Consider the following 19,980-nt stretch of genomic DNA (forward strand, 5'->3'; position numbering starts at 1 on the left):
TTTGTATTTGAAATTTTATTTAGCCTTTATGACCCCCCAAAAAAATCTTAATTTCATTAAATCCCAAAGATGAAAGCATTTCTTGTTTCACCTAGAATCTTACATAAAAACCACTTAAAGTGACTAATAGAAAATGTAATAGAAATTTTCATTACCCTATGAAATAAGAGACATTGCCTTACAAGATCTTTAAATGGTAAGCATATGTTTGTGCAGTGTTTTCACAATGATGTTATACTATGTGATGTGGTATATACAATGTAATAGCCTACATATTATAAGTTATGTCATAAACTGTCATGTACATTATGTCTACTTTTTTTTTAATTTTTTGTATTTTTATTTATTTCTAGGAGAGAGAGACAGCGTGAAGAGGGGAGGGTCAGAGAGAGAGAGAGACACAGACTCCGAAATAGGCTCCAGGCTCTGAGCTGGCAGTCAGCACAGAGCCCGACGCGGGGCTCGAACCCACGAACTGCGAGATCATGACCTAAGCGAAAGTTGGACGCTTCACCGACTAAGCCACCCAGGCGCCCCATATGTCTACTTTAAATAAATACTTAGGAGGCAAAATTATTGAGTGTCCTAGGGAGAAAAAAAAAACAGTTTATTCAGATGAGATTTTAAGAATACAGTTTAGATCTGCTTGACTAGACATTTATATATTAAGTGAACAAAAATATTTTCATCTAAATATTAGGTATCTTGGGGCGCCTGGGTGGCTTAGTTGGTTAAGCATCCGTCTTCAGGTCAGGTCATGATCTCATGGTTCGTGGGTTCAAGCTCCACGTCTGGCTCTGTGCTGACAGCTAGCTCAGAGCCTGGAGGCTGTTTCGGATTCTGTGTCTCCCTCTCTCTCTCTCTCTGACCCTCCCCTGCTCACGTTCTCGTTCTCTCTCTCTCTCTCTCTCAGAAATAAATAAAACATTAAAAAAAACATATTAGGTATCTTTATTTTCTAAAAGAATGCTTTCCATTAAAAATTACTTTATTTCTCAGGATATGAATCTGTTCAGTGAAATTCTCCTTTAAAAACAATTGTTTACTTAGCGCAGTATGAGGTTATTGTCTGGAGTTTGATTTTCCTGTGTGACTGAACTCATCAATTTCCATCTCAACGATATTAACAACTATAGGAATGCTAACAGGTTTGTATAGTCTTTCTGTTTACTCTTCCCTTATGACTAGCTTTCATTTTAATATGAGTATGACAAATGTAATTAACAAAATCAAGCAATTTACTTTCCTATAACTCAGTTCGTGGAACAGGAGCCTCCTTCATTTAAGAGAGCACCATTAATGGAGAGAACCTTTTGTAAATGCAAATCATTCCAATTTTTTTTTCCCATGAGACATTGGCACAACCCTATGAGAGAAAAAGCAAGGGAGCAAACCTTTCACAGAAATGAATAAGCATTTGAATGAGTAATTAATTTCTTAGACTAGAATATTTGGTTTGTTTTAAATTCTTTTTATGTCCTCTCTACACTCAACATGGGGCTCAAAATGACAATCCTGAGATCAAGCATCATGTGCTCTACTGCCTGAGCCAGCCAGGTACCCCAAATATCTGGTATTTTTAATCAATTATGTTTCAATCTATTACTATGAATGCCATAAAACAGAATTTTTATTGTAGCATTTTGTGACAGCAATAAAATGTTAACAGTTAAAATGGTCAAAATGAAATGATAATTTCAATTACGGCAAAGCCTTCCTGTGGAATATTAGATGTGTAGCAAAAATAAGTAAATATAATCTATTAACCTAGAAAAATGTCCATGATCTATTATTTTCAATGAAAGTAACCTTTATTTAGTCCATTATGTTTAGCAAGATTCCATTTTAATTTTTAAAATTCATTGAAGTGTAATGCTGGTTACACTTCTGAAGACTGAAGTTTGAGATGTACAGCAATGTTCAATTCTCAGTTTTTAGAATTCTGAACATAATGGAATTATAAGAAATTTCTACTTTTTGAATTATCTTAATTTTCTAAAGTTATAGTTTTCTAACAAAAATTTATATTAGTAAGTGAAAACCTTGATAAATATAAAATATGCTGAAATTATCTTTAATTATATAAGCAAGAAATTATCACAGTAAATAATTTGGTTCATTATCTTCTAGTATATTTTCATAAGTTTTTCATACCTTTTTCCAGTTGTCTCAAACTTCCACCAGCATCAGAACTTCTTGGAGGACTTGTTAACACACAGGTTGCTTGTCTTGATTCCCAGAGTTTCTGATGCATTAAGTCTGAGGCAGGCCCCCAAAATCTCTATTTCTAACAAGATGCTAGGTAATGCTCATGGTGCTGATCTGGGCACTAAACTTTGGGAACTACTGTTTGATATTTTAGGAATATTCTGTATTTGACATTGAGTTGTTCCATTAATATTACAATATAAATATTTCCCATGACATTAAAATTTATTTAAAATGTTTGCATCATGGGATGTCAGAGTAGCTCAGGCAGTTAAGAGTCCAACGTTGGCTCAGGGCATGATACTATGGTTTGTGGGTTTGAGCCCCCACGTTGGGATCTGTGCTGAAAGCTCAGAGCCTGGAGCCTGTTTCAGATTCTGTCCTCTGTCCCTCCCCCACTCAAGTTCTCCCTCTTTCTCAAAAATAAAAATAAACATTATTTTTTTAAATGTTTGCAACACTTAGTGTTATTCATTGTTAGGAGCCATTCTGAGCCCACTAGTCGAGAAAACTCCTGGTGAGGTTATAGCAAGTTGGCACGGTCTCTTGCCTATCAGATGACGACCGACATCCACCCCCACTCAATTATTTCTGCTTGAGCACTGACCCCTAGGGTACCTTGTTGATCAATATCGGGAGTGACTTGTCCCCTTATTCTAGCCCTGGTATGATGATTGCACCTTGTGAAGGAACTTATTGTAGGAACTTCTTCTTTTGATTATGGGAACAGACATCGTGTCTCCAGAAGGTCCTGTTTCCCTCCATACTTTCCCTTGAGCTATGAACAGGCTAATGACCCCTAGTCATAAAAGATTGACCTTTACACGTACAATTCTGTTTCTACCGTTACGTTAGTCTGGGATGTTCATACAGCTCAACATGTAAATCAACTAACCAAAAATGTCTTTCATGCCCTAGCTATTCAAGAAATCATAAAAGTAGACACAAAGGTAAATGCACTCGTAGAGGCTATTCTACGTATTGGGAAATAAGCTAAACTCTTTAAAGGTATGGTTGGCTCTCTGGTGCAATAAAGCATATAACTGGAAAATCAAGTCTTGCCCGGAGACAAAGAGCCTAACTTAGAGAGAAGGAACAGATAAGGGCAGAAGATAAGTTAGTACATACACCTTTGCTAACTGATGGTGTTTAGCAGCCCCTTCCCTAAGGCCTACTTTCCACAAACACCTTCCCTTACCCTGGCCGCTGTGATGAGGATGGATAAGAGTATCTACAAACCTATGACTTAATCTTAGTGTTATTATAATGTGAACACCTTGTTATTTTCTTAGTTACTCAACTTCACTATGATTGGGGCTGTTCTGCAAGAAGACTTCTGTAAAACCTGTTTCTGTACATTTTCCAAAAACATCTTATCACAAAGAGCTATCCATAGTAAAAATTCCATTTTCTGATGCCATGCTAACTTTTGACCTATAAATAAAGACACCAAAACCGACAGGACGGAGATGACTGCTTGGTGATCAGAAAGGATCTCGGGGCTCTCTCACTCTCTTTCGCCGACACCGTCCATCCTTCAGGGACCCCTGGACCTGTTGGAGCCGGCGCAGCCTCCGACAATTCATATAAATAAACAATTTAATACATCTTTTTTTATGTGTTGTATATGTGTATTTTATCTATTTTTATTATTACAAATAATTCTGAAATAAGACTTGTCATACACAAATCCCTCTGGGAAATTTTGTGGAAGCGAAAAACTCTATCACAGATTATGAACAGTTTCGGGTGGAATGATGTGTCACCAAACTGTTCACCAGAAAGTTTGTACTCATCTCTAACAGCAGCATCTGAGAACATCCACTACACCATATCTGCATCGTAAATCCATAGTTTTGGCTAAAGTTTTCCTCCAAATTGATCTTATTCAATTTAACAAGAGAAATAGAGTAAGAAATGTTATTCCATTTACAAATAATTTGTATGGTACTTATCAAATCTGTAAAACAATGTTGGTACTAATTGTATTACAGATTAAATTTATCGAAGTTCTTTTAGGCCACTATCACAGAGGGCAAAATTTGTCTTTTGACATGTTAAAATGTACATCACAAAGAAATCAACTAAAGAAATATGCTGAGCAACTAAAAAACAAATATTTTTGACATTTTTTAGACTTTATCCCTCTCTACAGTTCTCACATTTTAAAGTAAAGTTGATGTATGGATATGACCAAGCAGGGAAATTTCTGAAATATGGAGTCATGCCATTCCACAATAGTTTTCTCCAGAATTTTTTTCCCATCTGACTCTCTGCACTGACAGGTTCTCCCTTTGTTCTGATTAACAGTGACTTCTCTTCTTTCTTAGGAGTCTCCTACAGCAAGACGGAACCTTTCTATGTATCCCAGGGAAGAACAGAAAAGACGGCATTCATAGAATCTTAGTTCTTAAGCAACGTTAAGAGTATTTCAGGATTCAGATCCCTGACAAGTCCCTTTCACTTACTGTCTTGTGATCTGGGACAAATTTACTTCTCGCTGAAGCTTCAGTCTCCTCATGGAACAATGTGTACTTCTTGTACTTTCGATGCTTACCAATACTAAATAAAATATCCTCTTTAAAGGACACTGCACATGGTACGCAGTCAATAAACGCTAAGTCTTTATTCTTTTTTAACCAGCAGCATTTGCAATACAATAAGCATTCAGGTGAATGAGTGAGAATGAATAGATGACTATAGTTATGAATGCATAACTTTACCTGTAATGCAAAGTCCAACATGAGCTCCCAGAGGCTGTGCTTCCAAGCCCTTAGGTTGGGAAGACATAATGTAATACACCATATCCTCTCAATTATTTACTGTACTCTCACCTGAAACATCTCTGCTCAGATCTCTTTCATGTGGCACAGCAAAACCCTCCCTCAGAAAAAGGCTGGTGAAGATAAAAAGGGGCCTGAATGTCTGGAATGAGAAGACTTCTATCAAAAATACCACCATATTTAGCCAGTCTTCTTTCTGGACTAGCAGGATACTCGGTATTGATGCCTTTTAGTGTGAATTCTCATATTTCCCCAGTAAGTGGCATTTCAAAGCCGACAGCTCCAGCTGTCCACTGTTCCTCCCTCCACTAACTCATGCCCAACAGATGGTGCAAATAGCCTGGCATAGATTCACTGGATCAGTATTGGGGGAAAAACCTTGCCAGGCGGCTGATGGGTTCTTTGAAGTTGTTCATTCTGGCAACAATGGATGACTAATAGCATTGCCTTGGCCAAACAAAGAATATAAACTGAAGTTTGAGAAAAAATTTGGAATATGGGGTTTTCTATCTTTTATGGTGTCTGCAATTATTTTCTATCAGTAATATCCTTTTATTAACGTTGTGTGAGGGCTATGTCATTCTCTAACTTCACATTCCCATTTGCTGAAGCTAAAATAAACTCATTAATACTGCTCAGACGACCGTGGAAAGAACACTGGGCTAAAGATCACTGCATTTACACTCATTTCCCCTTTATACTTGCTGGGTATCTTAGCCAAGACACTGACGTGCTTTGACCATCAGATTTTTCATCTTTTATTTGTTTTTATTTTTTTTATTTGTGCTAGAGAGCACATGTGTCAAGTGGTGGTGGAGAGGGGCAGAGAGGAAGAGGAAATCTTAAGCAGGCTCCACAGTCAATGCTTGATCCCACAACTCTGGGATCATGACCAGAGCCAAAATCAAGTATCAGATGCTCAAGTGACTCAACCACACAAGCACCCCATGTTTTCCATCTTTTAAGATAGAGATGAAAATATCTTTCTTGATTTCACATGGTGATTTTGAGAAACATAAAATAATAAATGCAGAGTATTATATAATAAGTTTTAAGTATTAAGAACATCATAATGACCCTCCTTAAGTAGGTATGAACTCTCAAATGAGCAGAGGTTTACCCAGGTACACACTCTCACCATCTAAATAGCCACCCTTAGACTTGTGGCTGACTGGGAAGACAATAGGCATCATGGGACAAGGGAGTCTCACTAACTCCCACTTTCCAGTTTTGTAGTACTCCTTAGAACATATTAATGCCATAATCCTTTAACATCTGCTGAAATCTTGGATTGATCTACAAAGTCCTGCATACTATGAACAATTTTAGGAAATGAGGTGGTATTTATTTACAACACAAAACACATTTTAGTTTGTGGTACTATCAAATCAGTCATTACTATCCCAAATAATAGGGTTTAAACAAAGTCTCATAAATATGATACTAGAATCTGTAATTAAAGTTAGGGATTCCCCCCCCCCAGGAGATCATAGTTTCCAGAATCATAGTTTCCAGAATCAGAGATTTTGACCAATTCATTTCTGCATTGGTCAACTGTATCAAACAGTTGCAAGTCAGTCTGAGATGGCCAGCTATTTGATATGTATATCCAATTCTGAAATACATTCCTTATAGGTTTTCCTACATGAACCAATTTCTAATTATAGCTCAGTCTGAGAAACATGATTACTGACATTTTCTATCTCTTCTTTTTAAATTCAATGTGTGTCTATTTCCCAGAAAACATGCTAGAATGTTTTAGCTAATTATACACAAACTATAACATCCCAAATTCATTGAAGTATCTCCTAATTTTAAAGAAAAACCTGAATCTGTTTGTTTACCAAACTAAGTTTCGAAAATCAAATATTAGCTTTTTCTTTTTCTCATTTCCACTAAAAATTAGTTTGGGGGAGGACAGAGCATACTGAAGTCAAATGCTTTATTAACCTGAAACTGATTATTTTTAATCATTTATCCAAAAGTCCATTTAGTTCTTACCAGGTACAAGATACTATTATCAAAATAGTATTGCCCACTCACACCCCATTTCATCTCTCTTCTCCATCTTCAGCCAAAGGAGCCAAATCAAAGAACACAAAGTAGAACTAGAGTAAAGTCTCATAGGTACAGTCTTATCAGACCCTGACACCACTTGGAGGAGCTCTGCTTTTCCCAGGAAAGAAATCTTCATGACGAGAATGGAAGAGCACAAAGATTTATTCCTACACTAACCAGCACAATTCATTTCCTCAAGCACAGGACGCTTTGGTTAGAAATACATGACTTTTGTCATTTTTAAATGTGTCAAACACCTACTTCATGCCAGGCACATCGCTCAGGACACCATAAAAATTTTTTAAATCCTTCCAACTTGCCTGTGATGATGTTATTATTCTATTTCACAACTAAGAAAATGGAGATTGAAAGAAGTTACAAAGAAATAGCTCAAGTCCTATGGCTGTGTAGTGCTAGACATAGCCCAGGTACATCTGATTCCAAAGCTTTGACTCTTTTTGCTACACAATGAGGGTGGTAAGGTAGTATATGCTGAGAGTAAATTTATCACTGTAAGATGACTAAAGAATTCAGAGGGATGAAAAAAGGGAAGTTCCTATTGCACCAATTTCACTTGGCCAGGAGCCATATTATTATTCTGAATCCGACATTTACAACAATCAAACTCCTATTTATCTCACAAAATACACAGTGAGAGCCTAAAAATTCAGGAAACATCAATTCTGTCCCTAAAATCTGAAGAGTAAGTTATATTTAGACTTAGTTTATCTCTTGTTTTTAGCCCCAAAGACCATTTAGGATTTATCTCTTTAAAACTTTAAGCCTCTCCTGCTAGTTAACAGGGACCTGTTGACTTGGGGTGTAAAGATTTAAATTTGACTTAAAATGCTTCTCAGGGACTTTAATTAACCAACATCAATTTGTTGCTACTAAACCAAACCTTCAGGAAAAAAAAAATACTTAAAAACACTTCAGCAAAGACTGTCCGTTTATTGCCTGATGCCATCTGGGAACATAATAACGCAATCTTTTCTGCTCTCAGATTAATGAAGCGAGCTCACGTGTATAAAGAGGACTTTAATTCCCTCTGATATTTTCATTATGGATTTCTTTGTAGCAGAACTCATTTGCAATAATGCATATGTAATTTGGTAAACAGAACTGAAAAATCTAGCATAGTAAGGACACTCCCTTACTAGGAGAAATGCTGAATACACAACTAAGTGAAAGGGAAGACAATCCTATTCCTAAACTTTCTCAATCCTTTGACAACAAAGGTGTATACTTCAATTTGTTACCAGACTCAGATAAGTAAGATTAAGTAACTCAAAATTCAAGAAGGTATTTAATGAGAAAAAGAACACCAGTAAGGTTGTCTTATGTTCCCTAAGTATTTTAACAAGTGAAACATGCATTTTAAAATATTCTTCTCTAGAGTTTGAATGCTTTGTGGCTTAAAAATAAATCAATGTAAAAACTTGTGAAATCACTAGCACAAATATTTCTCTATTTGGAACTTTTATATGTAAATATCATGAGCTAATTCTTAGATTAACTGGGTACTGCAGAAAGGTAATAAGGCTGAACCAATGAGAAAGACCTTTCATGGGATGTGTTCTTTTGAATGATCAAAATATATAATGAACCACAATGTAGGCAACAGTCTAAGTTACTAGCTTTGAAGTAATAAGTCATGGTATTTACCCATTAAAATTGCATTAAAAATTTTTAAGTAAAACATAGAAGATAGACAGATGGAGATTTAAAACTGAGATTTATTGCTGATAAAGCAGACTAGAGAATGTGACTTTAAACTTGCACCTAAAGGATTTCTCAACAGTCCATCTCTCAAGTACTGCACAGTCAGTGATAGGAAGGAATGTAGGCTTTTCCCATCCCTGGGAGTTCACCAGAGTACAGGAGAAAGAACAAAAGCGAATGAAGCTACTCTTAAAATTAGAAAGAAAAGGGCTGAGTGATCTTTTCCCATTCTTTCTCCCCAACCTGCACTCAGTGAAGAGTAAGTGGTATGTCAGCAAAAAACTCAGTAGTACTATCCCAGCATAGACCCCCCTGCATGCTCTACCTCCAAAACTACAATGGAGTAAGGCATCAGTGAGGATATATGACTTACAGGTTAATAGGTTGCATTCATCCTCTTTCACTTATTAAATGTATTTGAGTCTTTTCCTGCAAATAGCATATACAGATAATTTTTCATTTCTAGAGAGTATCTATCTCCCTTTTTAGTGTAACCCATGGATAATAAACACATATAGACCTATTTCTCTATGAAACATTTTAACACAGTGCCAAGGATGAATGAATGGATAGATGAATATAGATAAAAACATAGCATCAAGAAAATACTGCATATGGGTTAATCATCTTTTAGTTTTTAAAATACAAAAAAAAAACCCCATCTATATTCTGTGTAATACATACAAATCACTTTAAAAATAATTGTTCATCTTGGGGCATCTGAGTGGCTCAGTCGGTTTAGTGCCTAACTCCTGATTTCAGCTCAGGTCGTGATTCCAGAGTTCTGGGATAGAGCCCCACATCAGGCTCTGCACTGATGCAGAGCCTGTTTGGGATTCGCTCTTTCCTCTTTCTCTCCCCCTCCCTAGTGCTCACTCTCTTTTGCTCACTCTCTCAAAATAAATAAATAAAAATAAAAAATAAAAATAACTGTCTGAATTATACTGGTTATTTGCCTTCTTTAAGGTGCTTTATGCATCATAACATACAGCCTTAGATGCAGAAAGTGTTTTTCTATACCTTTTGGGTACTGCTATTTCCTATTTCATTTGGTCATGCATTTCAATCATATGGTCACTGTAAGTGGGATCACATGAGACTTATACGACAGGGATTCAAATTTTACATGTGTAAAGATCTAAAATAGTCAGGATTAAGTATTGGAGAGAAATTAAAACTAGTTTTAAATTAATATAATTACCATTACTGTGGGGACATCTTGGTGGCTCAATCAGTTAAGCATCCAACTTCAGCTCAGGTCATGATCTCAGGGCTTTTGAGTTCAAGCCTCAAATGGGGCTCTCTGCTGACAGCACAGAGCCTGGATCCTTCTTCAGATTCTGTGTCTCCCTCTCTAGCTGCCCCTATCCCACTTGCATGCTCTCTCTCTCAAATTAAACCCATTAAGAAAAATAAACATGTTAAGTAAATAAACTAATAAATGTTACCATTAATGTGATAGGAGGAAGGGCTTTATCAGATCAATCACAAGAAATGCAAACCGAGTTATCTAATCTCCTTAATTATGGCAAGTATTTTAAAATATTCAAAATTGAATTTCAAATGATTATTCAGTGACATCAAATATTCATTATATAATCACTTTTTAATCATTATTTCAGATTTGCTAATCCATTACAATTCAAACTAAAGTTAAAAGAATATCCTAGACTTGCAGTTTAGCCGGTTTTATTTTTGAGGGGCCACAGATCCTGTTGTGGTCCAAAAAAATGATCAGAAAAAAATAAAATTGGTTTGGGATTTTTTTCCTGTTTAACTCTCTTCCTATCCCTAAAAAGATAATGACATGAAGAACTGTTATCCAAAATATGCAAAGAATGCTTAAAACTCATTAATAAGAAACAAACTGATTAGAAAATGGGCCAAAGACCTTAAGACACACATCACCAAAGAGGATACATGGATAGAAAATAAGCGTATGAAAAGATGTTCCATGTCCTAGATCAGGGAAATACAAATTAAAACAGCAATGGGATATCAGTACACTTCTATGAGATGGCTAAAATCTTCAATACTGGCAATACTAAATGCTAACAAGGATGTTAAGCAATAGGGACTCTTATTCTTTGCTGATGGTAATGAAAATATGGTACAACTACTTTGGAAGATAGTCTGTGAGTTTCTTACAAAATTAAACATACTCTTAACATTAGATTCTGCAACCATGCTTCTTGGTATTTACCGAAAGGATCTGAGAACTTATGTCTACACAAAAACCAGCACCTGGATATTTGTAACAAGTTTATTCCTAATTGCCAAAACATGGAAGCAACCAAGATGTCCTGCAGTAGACAAATGCATAAACTGTGGTATATCCAGACAATGAATAATTATTCAGCACTTAAAGGAAATGAGCTATCAAGCTGTGAAAAGACCTGGAGGAAGCTTAAATGCATATTAACAAATTAAAGACAGCAATCTGAAAAGGCTACATACTGTGTAATGTCATACATTCCAGAAAAGACAAAGCTATATATATAGTAAAAAGATCAGAAGTCACCAAGGGTTGGTTCAGTTGAGTGAGAGGAGCACAGAGGATTTTTAGAGCAGTGAAAATATTGTTTATAATGAGGGGTACAAGTCATTATACACTTGTCCAAACCCATAGAATGCACAATACCAAAGCCATGTATATATTATATGTACATATATAATTATAGCAATATATACCTCTCTTATGGGTGATGTTAGTAATGAGGGAGGCTACATATGTATGGGAGCAGGAAGTTGATGGGAAAAATCTCTGAAACTTCTACTCATAAACCTAAAACTGCTCTAAAAAAATAAAGTATTAAATGAAGAGTGATAACTGTTTTTCTCCATTCGCCTTGATGATTCTCCATCAGGTGCAATCTTAATCGGTGGTGTCTTAGTTTGGGCTGCCATAACAGAATGTCATAAACTTTCTGTGGCTTAAATAACACAAAGTTATTTCTAACAGGTCTGGAGTCTGGAAGGTCTGCTGTCAGGGTGCCAGCATGGATTATTTTTGAGGGGAGCCCTATTTCTGGTTTGCAGATGGTCATCTTCTTCCTGTGTCCTCACACAGCAGAGGGCAGAGCTCTCTCATGTCTCTTCTTACAAGGGAACTAATCCTATCATGAGGGTTCTATCCTCCTGACCCAATTACCTCCCAAAGGGCCCTCTCCAAATACTATAACATAGGGGATTAGGCTTTCAATATATGAGTTTTTAGAGGACATAAATATGTAGTCCATGACATGTGATTATTGGAATTCAGCATTTTAGGCACTCTTCGTGACTAAATTAACACCAAATGTGCCACAATAAACAGAGGAAACTAGTTTGTAGCCTATGCATAAACCCATTTCATCATTAGCTTCCTCTACAAGTAGACAAGTTAGAAAGTGATGCACTGCATGTCTATTCCCCAAACTGTTCCAAGTACCTCACAGATCTGTCAAGAAAACCACACCTGACTTAGCACAGATTGGAAAGATATACCCAAGGAATCAAGAGAAGATAAAGATAGCATGAGAGCTCTCTTAATGGAAAAATCAAAGGGGAATAAGGAGCTAGATGAGAAAGAATATCATCATTACCAAAGTTTCATTAAAAATCATTCTCCAGGGGCGCCTGGGAGGCTCAGCTGGTTAAATGCCTGACTTGATTTCAGCTCAGGTCATGGTCTCACAGTCCTGAGATCAAGCTTTGCATAGGCTCCATCCCATGCTGAGTGTGGTGCTTGACTGACACTCTCTCCTTCTCTCTTTCTCTTCCCCTCCCCCAGTTGCACTCTTGGGCTCTCTCTCTCTCAAAAAAAAAATTAATTAAAAATAAATCACTCTCCAAAGGTAATCAAGTGGGTTAGTAGGAAGCAATGTATTTAAAATGGAAAACAAAGTAGAATTTAAAGGCAAACCTGGACTCAAATTTTAGCTCCTACATCAGTATGTCTTAGCAAAGTTTATTACATTTTTAAACTTTTAAACTGAAAGATACAGTAACTTAATTTCATGACTATGGTGAAGAGAAATGCCATTATTTATGTACAGTGCCTGGGATGTCAAAATTGCTTGATAAACTCTCTGTTATTATTGTTTTTGTCACTTTGTAATTTTTATAGTTAATATAGAAAAGCATTAGCTCCCATTTCTTTAAACGTAGCAGTGAAATTATGAATGTTCAGAACTACTTCCACTGCTAAAACCAATGTAAATAGAGAAGAAAATGGCATACCAAGATGGGGGTCAGTGGAAGTAACCTTCCTCTGTGGTAAGGAGTATTTTATCACTAACATTACTTAGAATTGCCTGTGCATGGTAGTTTTTAAAACAGATAGGAAAAGAAACTGAATTTAGTTTAAGTTTCGTACAGGGAAGACATTGGGATATATCCTGTGCCCACTGAAACTTTCCAATCACCATCCCTTCCTCCATGGATTACCACTGCTTTCATAACAAAGAGGTTGGGAACCCATTGAATACAAGCCAAAGTCACCTACCATCACTTTTTGGTCTCTTTTTTTAAAATTTACATTTTGCTATTTCTTTCAGAAATAACCAACTTCTTTTGACTCATGTCAAATTCTGGTCCTTAGTTTTGTTTTCTTTTAAATAAAACCTAAACTACTACTAACAAAATCCATTCACCTTCAGAAGTAATGATGGGGAAAAAAAAATAGTAACAAATCTAAGACATTCATCCTGGAGGATTTTTACCATTTCTGTTCCTGCTTCTTAGTCAATGTTCTTGGTCTCTATTTGTTTAATATTTATAGGCCTGTTGACAACTCTTGTGATAGGATAAAATGTTTGCCTAAAATAAGGTGACAAAACAGAACAGGACCATATTTCTGTCATGTTTTATTTCAAAAGCATTCTCTTTCCTAATTCTTCCCAAAGGGAAGATGTATCAGTGATAACTTTTTCCTGTAGCTGTAGAGCTGGGGGGAGGGGGAAGGGGCAAGTTCAACCATGTTGGAATTTCTTCTAGACGTTATTTCCTTTTCATTATGACTGTGAGATGTTCATTTTAATGTGTATATTAAGAATCCATTCTGCTACATTAAATCACTAACTTACCAGTGCTTACCAACTCAAAGAAATAAAATGCCAAGAATGGTGCAAGTGGCATACACCTCCATTTCCACAACACATAAGGAGACTTTCTACACCCCAACAGATGGGAGTCCCCTTGGCTTGGCAAGCACAGATGAAATAATACTGCCTATATAATTATATTCACAGGGAAAAAAATGGTTGTGCAACTCACAAAAAAAGTTTATATAGTTTACTATTCTCAATTCTTAATGTCAAAGATCAACATGGCATTTTGTGCCCCATTGCCCTAAATTAGTAAACACTATTCTCTTTTGAGTTAAGGACAAAAGAAGCCATCTGTCAAGGGAAGTATTTCTCTCTTATCAAAAATATATTATGGAGGGGCGCCTGGGTGGCTTAGTCGGTTACGCGTCCGACTTTCGCTTAGGTCATGATCTCGCGGTTCGTGGGCTCGGGCCCCGCATGGGGCTCTGTGCTGACTGCCAGCTCAGAGCCTGGAGCCTATTTCAGAGTCTGTATCTCCCTCTCTCTCTGACCCTCCCCGGCTCACACTGTTTCTCTCTCTCCTAGAAATAAATAAAAAATATTAAAAAAATATATATTATGGAGCCTGGAGCCTATTTCAGAGTCTGTATCTCCCTCTCTCTCTGACCCTCCCCGGCTCACACTGTTCTCTCTCTCCTAGAAATAAATAAAAAATATTAAAAATATATATATTATGGAGTTCCAGTTCAAGATGGCTATGTAGGAAGACTCTGAATTCATCCCCTCCATGGAACACACCAAATTACACCCAATAATAGGACCATTCCTCCTGAAAAGAACTGAGGGCTGATTAAACAGGTACTAAATAGTCAAATAGACAACAGCAAGAGAACATCAAGAGAGATGGAGACATAGTAACAAAGCATACTCCCACCCCCAACGCAGCAAACCAGTGACATTGAAGAAGGATAGTACTCTGATATGGGGTATAGATGCCTCTGTGCTTGGGCACAGAAGAAAATCCATCATTTAAAAAAAGCAACTGGCATAACAAGAGACAACACTAGAACTCTGCAAGTGGTAGATGAGCTGTGAGAAAGCTCTCCAGGTCAGAGGGACTAGAAAACTACATGGCTTATGCTCCAACCCCTTCCTCCCCCTTAAAGTCTAGGTCAGAGCAGGGTCCCTACACCATCATGGTTGAACCTGCTCCTCCCAGTGAGCATACAACTTTAGAAGCCCAGCGTGCCCATCCTTTATCACCCCTAGTCACACAAGGGCCAAAGACCTATAGGAGCACTCTCTTCCCTTCAGTCTTAATAAAAGCACAGGCCCAAGGAGGGTCTGGATCCTATAACGGGCAGGTTCAGACATCATAACTGTAGGGTCCCTATGCCGTAACAGGCAGGTCCAGTTGCCATAACTAGTGGGTCTGGTCAATACAGGACACCTGTGACCTCAGCAAGCCCAGGGTACTCAAATCCACACCAGATCCAGTTGCACTATGACACAGAAAAAACACGGTAATTTAAAAGGGCTGAAGAACTATGGGAATCTTCTCTTCTCCACATCAAAAGGCTAGAGTGCAGGAGGGTATGGACTCACAGTCAGTTTGGAACGTCAGCAAGCTCAGGAATGCCTCAGCACTCTATGATGCTGGGAAAAAGAAAACAAACCCTAGGTTTGTGTTTTCGTCTTATTTTTTTATTTTACTTATTTTTAATTTTTAAAATTTGTCTTTTTTTCTCTTTGGTTTTGTTCTTATTTTTTCTTCTTCATTTTTCCTTTTTTCTTTTCGTCTTTTATTTTCTTTTTTCTCTTTTATAATGTTTATTTATTTATTTTGAGAGAGACAGAGAAAGAACATGGGGCAGAGAAAGATGGAAAGAGAAAACCCAAACAGGCTCCACATTGTCACTGCAGAGCCCCATGTAGGACTTGGTCTCATGAACTAGGAGATCATGACCTCAGCTGAAATCAAGAGCCAGACACCTAAACTATTGAGCCACCCAGGCACCCCATTTTCTTTTATTATTATTGTTTACTTTTTATCATACTTTATGTAAAAAGGCATGGTTTAAGAGTCACTAGCATATATAGCCACAGGTCCAGCCAGCCAGCAAAAGTCTTCAAGCACACACAATCTGCATAGGGGATACCATACACATGACCACTCCTTCAACTTTAGGAGAAGTAGCCATTTAGCCTAATCCATAAAAAAAAAAACATAGCAAGTAAAGCAAAATGGAGAGAGAAAAATATGATCCAAAGTGGGGGGGGGGGCAGGGAGAAAAGATAAAACCTAATAAAAGAACTAGGTAAAACAGAGATAAGCAATATACCGGATAAAGAAATTAAGGAAATGATACTCACTGGGCTGGAGAAAAGAATGGAAGAACTAAGTCAGATATTCAAGAAAGAGATACATAATATTAAAAATAACAAATTAGAGTTGAACAGTACAATAACTAATATAAAAAACACAATAGAGGGAATCAATAGTATATTAGAGGATGCAGAACAATTTGTCAGTGATCTGGAAAACACAGTCATGTAAAGCATACAAGCTGAACAACAAAAAGAAGGAAGAATTTAAAGACAGTTAAGAGATATCTCAGGTGCTGAGTGCCAAATACTCACATTACCAAGGTCCTAGAAGAAGCAGAGAGAAAAAGGTGTAGAAAACTTATTTGAAGAAATAATAACTGAAAATTTCCCTAACCTGGAGAGGTAAATAGACTTCCAAGTCCAAGCAGCACAGAGTTTCAAACAAGATGAACCCAAGGAGGTCCACACCGTGGTACATAGTAATTAAAATATCAAAGTTTAAAGATTAAGGAAGATCCTTTAAAAAAGCAAAAGAGAAACAAAAAGTTACTTACAAAGAATAACCTATAAAACTGTAAGCTGATTTTTCAGCAGAAATTTTCTAAGCCAGAAGCAAATGCATGATGTATTCAAAACGCTGAAAGAAAAAAAAAACAACCCTACATTCCAAACTACTCTACCCATCAGGGTTATGAGTCAGATTTAAAGGAGATAAAGAATTATGGGGAATAAGTTTAGGAATTCCCGGAGCTCGCACCAGTGTCTTAACAAGGTTTAGGATGAAAGCATCCAAGATGAGGTAAACAGGGTGGAAGCATCCCCCAGCATAGAACAAAGGCACAGAGGAATAAGGAGACACAGGATGAAAGCATCCAAGATTAGACAATCAGTGAGGAAGCACCCCAACACAATACAATAGCAGAAAGCTGCTTTCATAGGAGGGAAGAACTAGAATAGGTAAACAGGTAAACAGGGCTAAAGACCACAGCAGAGTGAAGTTGCCTAGAGTGGAGCAAATTAGCAAAAGAAAGGTGCCTTGTTGATCCTGAGGTAGCCTGCTCTAATTGTCTTATCTCCTAGGCAAGCTAAGATAAACAGACCCTTGTGTATCTTGCCTATGAGAGACTTAACCTTCACCATGCAAATAGAAAAAAAAAAGCCACACACCAAAAAACAGGGTATCAATACTTGTATTAGACAAAATGGACTTTAAAACAAAGACTATAACAAGAGACAAAGAAGGGCATTACCTAATGATTAAGTAATCAAAAAGAGAAAGGATCCAAGTAAGTAAAAGCAGCAACAAGAGTGAGGTAACAACTGACCACACAGAAATACAAAGGATTGTTAAAGAATACTGTGAAGAATTACATCACGACAAAGTGGACAACCTAGAAGAAATGGACAAATTGTTAGAAATATACAGCCTTCCAAAACTCAACCAGGAAGAAATAGAAAAGCTGAGCAAACCAATTACAAGTAAGAAAATTGAATCAACAATAAAAAAAAATTAACAATAAAACCTCAGGACCAGAAGGATTCACAAATGAATTCTACCAGACATTTAAAAAGTTAATATTTTTTCTCCACAAACTATTACAAAACAATAGATGAAGAAAAGCACCTACATTCTATAAAGCCAGTATTACCCAAAGACACCAAAAAAAAAAAAAAAAGACAAGTATAGACCAATACCGCTGATGAACAAAATGCACAGATCCTCAACTCAGTATTAGCAAACCACTTACATTAAAAGGATCATTCACCACGATCATGCGGGATATAGTCCCGACATGCCAAGATTGTTCAATAATTGCAAATCAATCAGTGACATGCACCATATCAACAAAACAAAGAATAAAAATCCTATGATCATTTGAATATATGTATAAGGAGTATTTCACAAAATACCACATCCATCCATTCTTTCAACGAAACGGGGTTAGAAGGAATATACCTTAATGTAATAAAGACCATATATCAAAAAAAAAAAAAAAAAACCCACACCTAACATCATACTTCATGGTGAAAAAATGAGCACTTTCTTCCTAAGGTCAGGTACATGACAAGGATGTCCACTCTCACCACTTTTATTCAATATGACACTGGAAGTCCTAGTAACAGTAAACTGACAAGACATAAGATACCTCCATATTGGTAAAGAAGTTAAACTATCAATATGAGAAGATGGCCTGATACTATATATATGGAAATTTCTAAAGGTTCCACCAAAAAACTATTAGGAGGAATAAATAAATTCAGTAAAGTGGCAAGATTATAAAATTAATAGCCAGAAATGTGTAGTGTTTCAGTATACTAACAATGAAGTCACAGAAAGTTAAAAACCAACAAGATTTTTTTTTTCTTAAATAGTTTATTGTCAAGTTGGGTTTCCATACAATACCCAGTGCTCATCCCAACAAGTACCCTCCTCCATGCCCATTACACCACTTCCCTCTCCCCCACCCCCATCAGCCCTCAGTTTGTTCTCAGCATTCAAGAGTCTCTCATGGCTTGCCTCCCTCCCTCTCCCCAACTATTTTTCCCCTTCTACTCCCCCATGGTACTCTGTTAAGATTTATAATTGCACCAAAAAGAATAAAATACCTAGGAATAAGCTTAACCAAAGAGGTAAAATACTCATCCTGTAAAAATCATAAAACACTGATGAAAAAAATTGAAGAGAACATAAACCACTGGAAAGATACTCCATGTTCATAGATTGGAACAATTAATGTTGTCAAAATGTCCGTATTTCTGAAAGCAGTCTATAGATTCTATGAGATCCCTATCAAACACCAACAGTATTTTTCATAAAACTAGAATAATATTAGAATATTTATGTAACCAAGGAAGACCCTGAAGAGCCAAAACCATCCTGAGAAAAAAGAACCATAGTAATCAAAACAGTACAGTACTGGCACAAAAATAGACATTAATGGAACAGAATAAAGATCCTAGAAATAAACCCATATTTAGGGCATCAATTCATCTATGACAAAGGAGGCAAGAAGATACAACAAGGAAAAGACAGGTATTTTTTTTAAATAAATGGTGCTGGGAAAAGTGAAGGGCTACATGTAAAAGAATGAAACTGGATTCTTTCTAACACAGTACACAAAAATAAACTCAAAAAGGATTAAAGACCTAATGGGAGAGCTAAAACCATAAATATCTTAGAAGAGCACATAAGCAGTAAATTCTCTGACATCAGCCATAGCAACATTTTTTGACATATGTCTCCAGAGGCAAGATAAACAAAAGCAAAATTAAACTACTGGGGCTAAACCAGAATTAAAAAGCTTTTGTACGGTGAAGGCAGCAATCGACAAACCAAAAGACAACACACTGCATGAGAGAAAATATTTGTAAATGATTTATCAGTTAAGGGGTTAATATCCAAAAAATATAAAGAGCTTATACAACCCAACACCAGAAGAGGAAACAATTGATTTAAAAAATGGGCAGAGGACCTGAATAGACTTTTTTCCCAAAGAAGACATCCAGGTGGCCGACACATGAAAAGATGCTCAACATCACTCATCATCAGGGAAGCACACATCAAAACTGCAATGAGTTTACCTCATACCCGTTAGAATTGCTAAAATCAAGAAGAAACAACAATTGTTGGTGAGGATATGGAAAAAAAGGAAACTTTGTGCAAGGAATGCAAATTGGTATAGCCACTGTGGGAAAAATAGTATGGAGGTTTCTCAAAAAATTAAAAGTAGAACCACCGTATAGCCCAATAATTCCACCACTGGGTATTTACCCAGGGTAAAAAGTAACTCAAAAAGATTTACGTAACCCTATGTTTATTGTGGCATTAATTACAATAGCCAAGACAAGGA

This window comes from Crocuta crocuta, unplaced genomic scaffold, assembly GCF_008692635.1.
Source record: "Crocuta crocuta isolate KB4526 unplaced genomic scaffold, BGI_CrCroc_1.0 scaffold165, whole genome shotgun sequence".
NCBI lineage: Eukaryota > Metazoa > Chordata > Mammalia > Carnivora > Hyaenidae > Crocuta > Crocuta crocuta.